Source organism: Chiloscyllium plagiosum, chromosome 9 (assembly GCF_004010195.1).
Source record: "Chiloscyllium plagiosum isolate BGI_BamShark_2017 chromosome 9, ASM401019v2, whole genome shotgun sequence".
In the NCBI taxonomy this organism is placed as follows: domain Eukaryota; kingdom Metazoa; phylum Chordata; class Chondrichthyes; order Orectolobiformes; family Hemiscylliidae; genus Chiloscyllium; species Chiloscyllium plagiosum.
In genome coordinates, this window is record NC_057718.1 from 95629671 (window position 1) to 95637821 (window position 8151).

The 8151-nt window shown below is 44.0% G+C and overlaps 1 protein-coding gene across 1 annotated transcript in view; it reads right to left on the bottom strand.

Annotated features, from left to right (window-relative positions):
* fermt1 (FERM domain containing kindlin 1) overlaps window positions 1-3111 on the bottom strand; it is a 94038-nt gene extending 90927 nt beyond the window's left edge. The window contains exon 1 of the mRNA XM_043696578.1: window positions 2708-3111. The gene's annotated coding sequence lies outside the window, so the exon portion shown is untranslated. The remainder of the gene's footprint in view (window positions 1-2707) is intronic.
* Window positions 3112-8151: the final 5040 nt, after the last annotated feature.

The following is an 8151-nucleotide window of genomic DNA, read 5'->3' on the forward strand; positions in this document are numbered from 1 at the left end:
AGAGACTTAAGGGGCAACTTTTTCACGCAGAGGGTGATACGTGTATGGAATGAGCTGCCAGAGGATGTGATGGAGGCTGGTACAATTGCAACATTTAAGAGGCATTTGGATGGGTATATGAATAGGAAGGGTTTGGAGGGATATGGGCCGGGTGCTGGCAGGTGGGGCTAGATTGGGAAGGGTCTGTTTCCATGCTGTACATCTCTATGACTCTAACTCTTGTACTCAATACCCCTTCTTCACCACTTTACTGACCTGTGTTGCCACCTTCAGGGAAAAATGGACCTGAACACCCAGATCTCTCTGTATATCAATTTTCCCCAGGACTTTTCCATTTACTGTCTAGTTCGCTCTGAACAACATCAAAGGCTTAATGAAATGCTGAGGGCAATGAGGAACCTTAATGCACCTTGTCAGATAACAACACCAATGATCTCATTCAGTCTTGGGTTTGATGCTGTAGGCAAGGTGGAAGACACAAAAGAAAGAATTTAACAGACATTGACATGTGCACACCATCAGTTATTGAATTGACATACGTGGACCTAATATGCAGCAGCACGAGAATGGGAGGCTTAACAATCTTAAGGACTGCAAATGTTTTAGTGTGTAGTGAACCCTCAAATGGTTCTCCCCAAATATCTGCTGCCATCACCCATTATTATTTATCCAAATATCAATCTCCAGGTAAATCTTAACTTAGTGCTAATTACAGCCGAAACTCAATCCTACCAGCCAGGTCAGTTCAAACGCATTCAGCACTCCCTGACAAAAAAAAATAGCATTGGAACTAATGTTGATATTTATTGATTTTACACCAAAACCTAGCAAGGTTTCTCACACTTAGATTTTCTCTCCCTTTTTGATATTAATAACAAAAACAATAAAGCACATTCCGAAAGATATATTTTTTTTAAAAACCTATCAGATATAATAAAGCTGCTGATCGTTAAGTTTCAAGGATTTACCAAGTAATTGTCAAGAATCAAATTTAGTAAACAACGTCCTCTTTTGTAGCAGGGTTCAAGAAAGCAAAACCAATAGACTGTCTCTCTCTGGTGATTAACTGCTTTTCTTTGCTCTGTTCCTTCATCAATGGCAGAGTGTGGGTGCCAATACTGTAAGTACAGCTCACTTCTACCTAGCTTTCAAAGTACATCATATTCCACACCAAGTCCCAATATTCAAATCTTCACTGACACACTCTTCTCCACAATAACATTGTATTAAAAATTGGAATCTTTGTGTTGGCATCCTTTCCCTGTCCAGCTCCAGTAATTAGGCCTTTTGAGGAATCTCAGACCCTTCTCCTTTGTTTCTGACACTGGTAGCCATCTTACCAGGGTCTTTGCTCTGAAATGTTTACCTAAAATCACTGTGTTCCTTCGTACGTATCTTGCTTGAGACTCTACTTAACATACACCTCAGTCAGCTTTTTGCGAGCTGTCCCAATACTGTATTATTTGACTCAGTATTCACTTTTTAAAAAATGACTACATCCGACTAAATCTTGCTGGGGTCTTTTTGGTGATATTCAAATGCAAGTTGGCATTATCGGCACATAAATCTGTCAAAAGAGAAAGTAAAATACATTTGGGGTGGCACATTGGCTTAGTGGTTAGCACTGCTGCCCCACAGCGCTAGGGACTAGGGTTCAATTCCAACCTTGAAAGATATACGTATAGAGTTTGCATGTCTGTGTAGGTTTCCTCCGGGTGCTCTGGTTTCCTCCCACAGTCCAAAGATGTGCAGGTTAGGTGGATTGGCCAGGCTAAATTACCCCATTGCATCTAGGTGGATTAGCCATGGTATTTGCAAGCCCTGGGGGTGGGTCTGGATGGATGCTTTGGAGGGTCGGTGTGGACTCGATGGGCTGAATGGCGTGCTTCCACACTGTAGGGATTCTATTTGTTGTACGTAAAGACAAAGGGAGGATAAATCAATGATTATTAACTCTCTATTGACAAATAAATTAGAATGTAAGAATGGTGCCACACCGAGCAAAGATTTCAAACAATTTGTCGAGACTGAAAGCGGCAAAGTTCAAATTCAAAATCTGGTTATCCCACATTCCTTATGACAATTTTGCAGACAGAGAAAAAAATGTAATGTAAACTGAACTTTGATAGCACCGGCTGTTCAGCAAGTGGTTACTTGTGTAAAGTATTCTCGGGGCTATAAATACAAGATTGTTGAAAATATTATCAACCCTTTGGAAACTAGTGAAGTGCATAACAAAGGCTCTATTGAAATGGAAGAAAAATTAAAGGCGTACGTTTATGAACAATGCAGTCGGGGAGGGGGGGTGTGGAGGCAATCGAAGGTAGGAATCAAAGACACAAAGGATCGTTTTCTTAAAAATATATGTATAAAGAGAGAGGTCAAATAGCCGAGTCAAGAGGCTGAGAGAAATACAAGGGCTTGCACTAAAGGAGTTCCCTTCAAAATTGCAATTCAAGTTGAGTTTGAGAAGTGGACAGAGTGACCAAAATGTAGCAAGAACTGACAAAAGGGTGTGGGGTCTTTGAGGGATGATAAAACTCTGGGGAAAACGATGAACTAGAAGACATTTCCAACACCAGCCGCCCTCTCTCGTGTTGTCCCCTCGTGAACCTCTTTCGCCCGCGCCCCTGTCAAATGTCGTCAAGAGACGGGTTTTTTTTTCGCAAGTCACAAAAACACAACAACAAAGAAAAGGTGAACTCACCTTTACAGGAGACTCAGGGAAAGAGAGAGGTCATAAAACCAAACCCACTCGACATTCAACTTCGATATAAATCCCTGCTGCTTGTGCAAAAAAAAACAACATCAAAAGCTGTCCAGTTCTTGTTTTAAAACTCTCTCAGTCCGTTTTGCATTCTGAGCCAATCCTGTCACTGAAACGCGGCGCTGAGAGTCTGGGAGGAGGTGGAAGGTGAGAGAGATTCCAAACCATCCCCTGAAGGCATGAAGATTTTCAATAACTTCCTGTCAGCAAAGGTATGCTTTCTGTAAATCCCGGAACCTCTCAGCTGCACGACACAGCTTCTCCAAAATGTGGAGTGGTGTTGAGTGAATCTTCATCTTTCCCCACCCGCCCGCAATGTGTTCTTGATGGTTAAGTTGGGAGTACTGCGGTTACAAGTCAAGTGTGACATATCAAGTGAGTTCACAGATCGATAGGGTAAATGCAACTGTACGGGGTACGGTTCAAACCCCTATTTTAGAAAGAGGAACACAGCAGGACATAGGATTGAACACACAAGATCTCTACAGGGTGGAAGCAGGCAATTCGGCCCATCCAGTCCACACTGAACCTCTAAAGAGCATTCTACCCAGATCCACCCCATCCCTGTAACCCTGTAGTCCCCATGGCTAATGCACCTAACCTACACATCCCTGGACACTTTGAGCAATTTAGCATGGCTAATGCACCTAACCTATACATCCCTGGACACTTTGAGCAATTTAGCATGGCTAATGCACCTAACCTACACATCCCTGGACACTTTGAGCAATTTAACATGGCTAATCCACCTAACCTACACATCCCTGGATGCTATGGATTATTTACCATGACTAATGCACCCAACCTCCACATCTATGGATGATGGGAGGAAACCAGAGCACCTGGAGGAAATCCTTGAAGACAATGAGCAAACTCCACACAGTCCCCTGAGGGTGGAATCAAACCCAGGTGTCTTGTGCTGTGAGACAGCAGTGCTAACCACTGATCCACAGGGCTGCCCTGTGATGAATTGCACCAACATGTCTCATTAACCAGTTTTACTGTGTTTTCCCTCTGGGAGAACTTTTTTTGTTTGAAGGATACCTTTCCAAATGGATTAGTAATTGTCAATCTCCATATGAAACTGTTGCATGTAAATAGATGCTTTATTAAAGTATTTACTGACGATATCAGGTAGATGAGCCTATTTTTGGCAGGGGAGCTGATAATTAGTAGCAGAGGTGAACATAGAGAACAGGGGGTGGTTGGGAAACACACCATGGTGAGAGATCAGTCATGCCAGATCAGTTGTCAATTTTAAATCTGAGATAGGTAATTAAAACAACTGCACTGGGGCTGGTATCCTGTCACCAAGTCACCCTGTATTTACACATGCACAGTACATGTATTCTGACCAGCCAGCTGAGAGCCAGTCCCTGGATTGAGGAGACTCTCTGATACACCTGTTCATTTCTTTTCCTTTCTCCCACACTGCTACTGTACAGCAGGAGTGCCTATGTTTCCCCACAACACCCGTGTTGTAAGTGTATATGTCCAGTGATTCAGTAACGACACAATGTGCAAATAATTTTATTTCAATATTTCCAAACACCCATGTGGCCAGTGAACCAACAACAAGCAAAGCCTGTTAAGGGCAATGCTTTCATGGAGAAAGTGAAGGGGGGCACGGGGCGGTAGGGATTAAATCAAAATAGAACTGGAGGGGTGAGATTCCTGTTCAATTTTTTTTCCAGCACCCATGTTATGTGTGTGCAGGTGTAGGACACAGTGAAGAATAAGGGAGCAAATCTTTATTTATATTCCACCAGCAGGAAGAAAGGGAACACCAGAGTGACAAGCAAAGCCCTTCTCATCAGAGGGCAATGCTGCATGATCAAAAAAGTGAAGGGGAGGGCAGGGATTAAATCAAAATAGAGTGGGAGTAGGAAATAAGACACTCCACTCCCTGAAGTGCCCACCTCTCCCTGAAAATCTTGAGTGTGTTGGTGGACACTGCGTGCTCCTTCTCCAGGGACATTCTGGGCTTGAATGTAACCTCAGAGGAGGGGCAGGCAATCAGCCATAATGACCCCCTCCACGGCCCCCTGCCTGGACTTCGAGACTCCTCATCTTTTCTTATTCTTTCTTTTCCTTTTTGTTTCAAAATAATCACAACAAACGATAAAGGAAATCAAAAATCAAAAATGTCTACCTGAAACAAGGGCAAGAGAACAAAGCAAACTCTCCTCCTCAGTAGGAAACGCCAACAGCAGTAATAAGATACACTGACTGTGTGGTCCAGGCAGTTCAGAGGTCAGTCCCCTCCCTAACACACAAAATGGAGAGTCCCTCACCACTGATCCAGCTCCCTCAGAGCCAGCTATCAGAGTGGACAGAACCTCTGACGTTTCTGTTTTTTAAATTCGTTTTTTTTCCCCTTTCCCCACACTACCATCTAACAGAGGTAGTGCTTATTTTTCCCCAGCTCCCATGTCATGTGTGTGCAGCTGTCGAACACAGTGAAGAACAACCAGTTACAAACAATGCCCTTCTCAAAGGGCAATGCTGTGTGATCAAACAGTGAAGGGGAGGGCAGGGATTAAATCAAAATAGAGTTGGAGGGGGAAATAATGCTCTTCACTCCCTACAGTGCCCACCTCTCCCTGAACAGCTCAAGGGTGTTGGTGGACACCGCGTGCTCCTTCTTCAGGGACACCTGGGCTCTAACATAACCACGGAGGAGGGGCAGGCAATTGGCCCTAATGACCCCCTCTACGGCCCCCTGCCTGGACCTGGAGATGCATGTTCATTTTTTTTTCCTCAGAGTCTGCTCTCAGGATGAACAGGATCTCTCACACTCCTGTTTTGTTTTTTCTTTTTCTTCTTTTTTTTCTCCAGCACTCGTGTTGTGTGTGTGCAGGTGTGAGACACAGTGAAAGACACAAGGTGAGACACATGTTCTTTTTGTTCTTATTCCCCTGACACTCCTGGTTATTTTTTTTTCTCTCTCCTTTTTCTTTTTTTTCTTCTCTTTTTTTTACCCCCACACTACCGCCTAACTGCGGTAGTGCTTATTTTTTCCACAGCACCCATGTTGTGTGTGTGCAGATGTGAGACACAGTGAAACACAAGATGAAACACATGTTCATATCTGTTAGCCAGGGCTCCCTGATTGGCCCAGGTTAACAGTCCCAGTCAGGGATCTAATACTCAGCAAGATCCACCTGACCAACCTCATTCCAATCACTGTATATCAATATCTTTGTTTGGCAAAGAGGTTCAGGGAAATGAGCTAAAGGGGGTTACAGTATATAGATTTAGGCCACAAGCTGTTGAGTGCTGGAATGAGCTTGAGGGTCTGAATGAAACACTCTTATTCCTGTGAGAATGGGAATGTACAAGAGCGTGGTGAGATGGGAGCACACCTTGAGCTTCTGCTCACTTGCTTCCTGTTGACCATTGTGACCTTGGTGATCCAGGTCACCAAGTAATAGGTAGACCCTGTGCTGCTGACCGGTTTGATGATCACTCCTGTCGAGTGCCTCACTCCCCAAACAAAGCAAATTGCATTTTTGTATCTTCTTTATTCATTCTCGGGATGAGGACATCGCTGGCTACACAGCATTTATTGCCCACAGGGGCAGTTGAGAGTCAACCACATTGCTATGGGTCTGGAGTCACAAGTAGGCCATAACAGGTAAGGATTGCACATTTCCTTACCTGAAGGGCATTAATGATAGGTTTTCTGTCAACAATGGATTCATATTCATCATTAGACTCTTATTTCAGATTTTCTTTGTATTGAGTTCAAATTCCACCATCTACCATGGTGAGTTTTGAACCCATGTCCCCAGAGAATTATCTGAGTCTCTGGATTAACAGTCCAGTGATAATAAAACTAGGCCATTACAGCTCGTGGTTCCACGGCCACATGACATTAGGTGGAATGTTCCCATTTGAAGTTAAAGAAGGGAAGCAACATGTTAGATGCCATTGTACCTGCCGTGGTCATGGATGAGTTATCCATCCAAGTGAAAAATTGCATGTGAAGAGGGTGGCAAGTGAGTCTGGCATTCAGGTGACTGTCTCAGTTGGGCAGCAGTGCCACAGAAGAAGAGTCAGCCTCAGCCACTTCGTGGGAGATAGATGCAGATCTGTGAGAAAGGTCAGACACATTTTGTATATAATGTGTTATTGAAGGCATGCCTGAGCCCTGAGATCCTGACATCCTTTGCAGTAAAGTTTAATGTTATGCTCACAGAGGGGAGTGCTTCTAAATGACTGTTATGCATTAATAAAGGATGTGGAGTGCTGTATAACATTGTTTAGCCCCTGCATATATTACCTCTTTATGTGATGCAGCTGCCAGGAGCCATCTCCACCCCTCCTGAAAATGCCCCACACCCAGCATTTCACCTCACTCGTAAAAACATTGCAGGCTTACTGTATTAGTCAGGGAATGGCAGCTGTAATGTAGAGGCTTCAAATCCTTAGGATTCTGTGGCTTTGGCCTTTTGAGAATATGCTGCCGTATTGCCAAGTGATTTGATACATTTAGAACTATTGAACTGATAGATCACAAAGTGTCAGTCAGGGGCACAACACACTTCTATTAAAGACTTCTTCATGACTGGAGGTCTGCATTAAATTGTTTGAAGAATGTTGATGTCTAATTTGAAAGGCAAGTAGCTATGTTTAATCACTTATATAATTATGAATGCATTGGTCCCTTAGAAGAGCTCAGATTGCAGCCCATCCCTTTTGAAAAACACAATGCTTACATTTCCTACTTTGCAAGTGGTTTGTTTCAATTTCAGACCTTACTATGCAGTTGATTTCTGGAACAATATGCTGAGGCTCCAACTTTGGGGGTGCGTGTGTGCCCTATTGGCTCTGCCTGTGACCCATGTTACACTCGTTCAGCATCTTCCTCTTTCCATTACTATCTCTATGACTCCAATAACCCTTCCCTTGCCCTGTTTCGGTTGAGTCCCTTTGCACTGCTATTAATGTGTCCAGTTTTCCCCTACCCCTGAATGCTTTTGAGGATCCTAAGACCTTGCTGGCCCTGCATCCCTCACCAATTCAAGGCCAGGGTGGCCATGACTTGCCTTGATCTCCCCTTATGTAGAAACAATGCAGAAGCTGCAAACCAGAGTCTAGATTAGAGTGGTGCTGGAAAAGCACAGCAGTTCAGGCAGCATCCGAGGTGCAGTAAAATCGACGTTTCGGGCAAATGCCCTTCATCAGGAACACAGGCAGAGAGCCTGAAGGGTGGAGAGATAAGTGAGAGGAGGGTGGGGGTGGGCATAAAATAGCATAGGGTACAATAGGTGAGTGGGGGAGGGGATGAAGGTAATAGGTTAGGGGGGAGGGTGGAGTGGATAGGTGGAAAAGAAGATAGGCAGGTAGGACAAGTCATGGGGACAGTGCTGAGCTGGAAG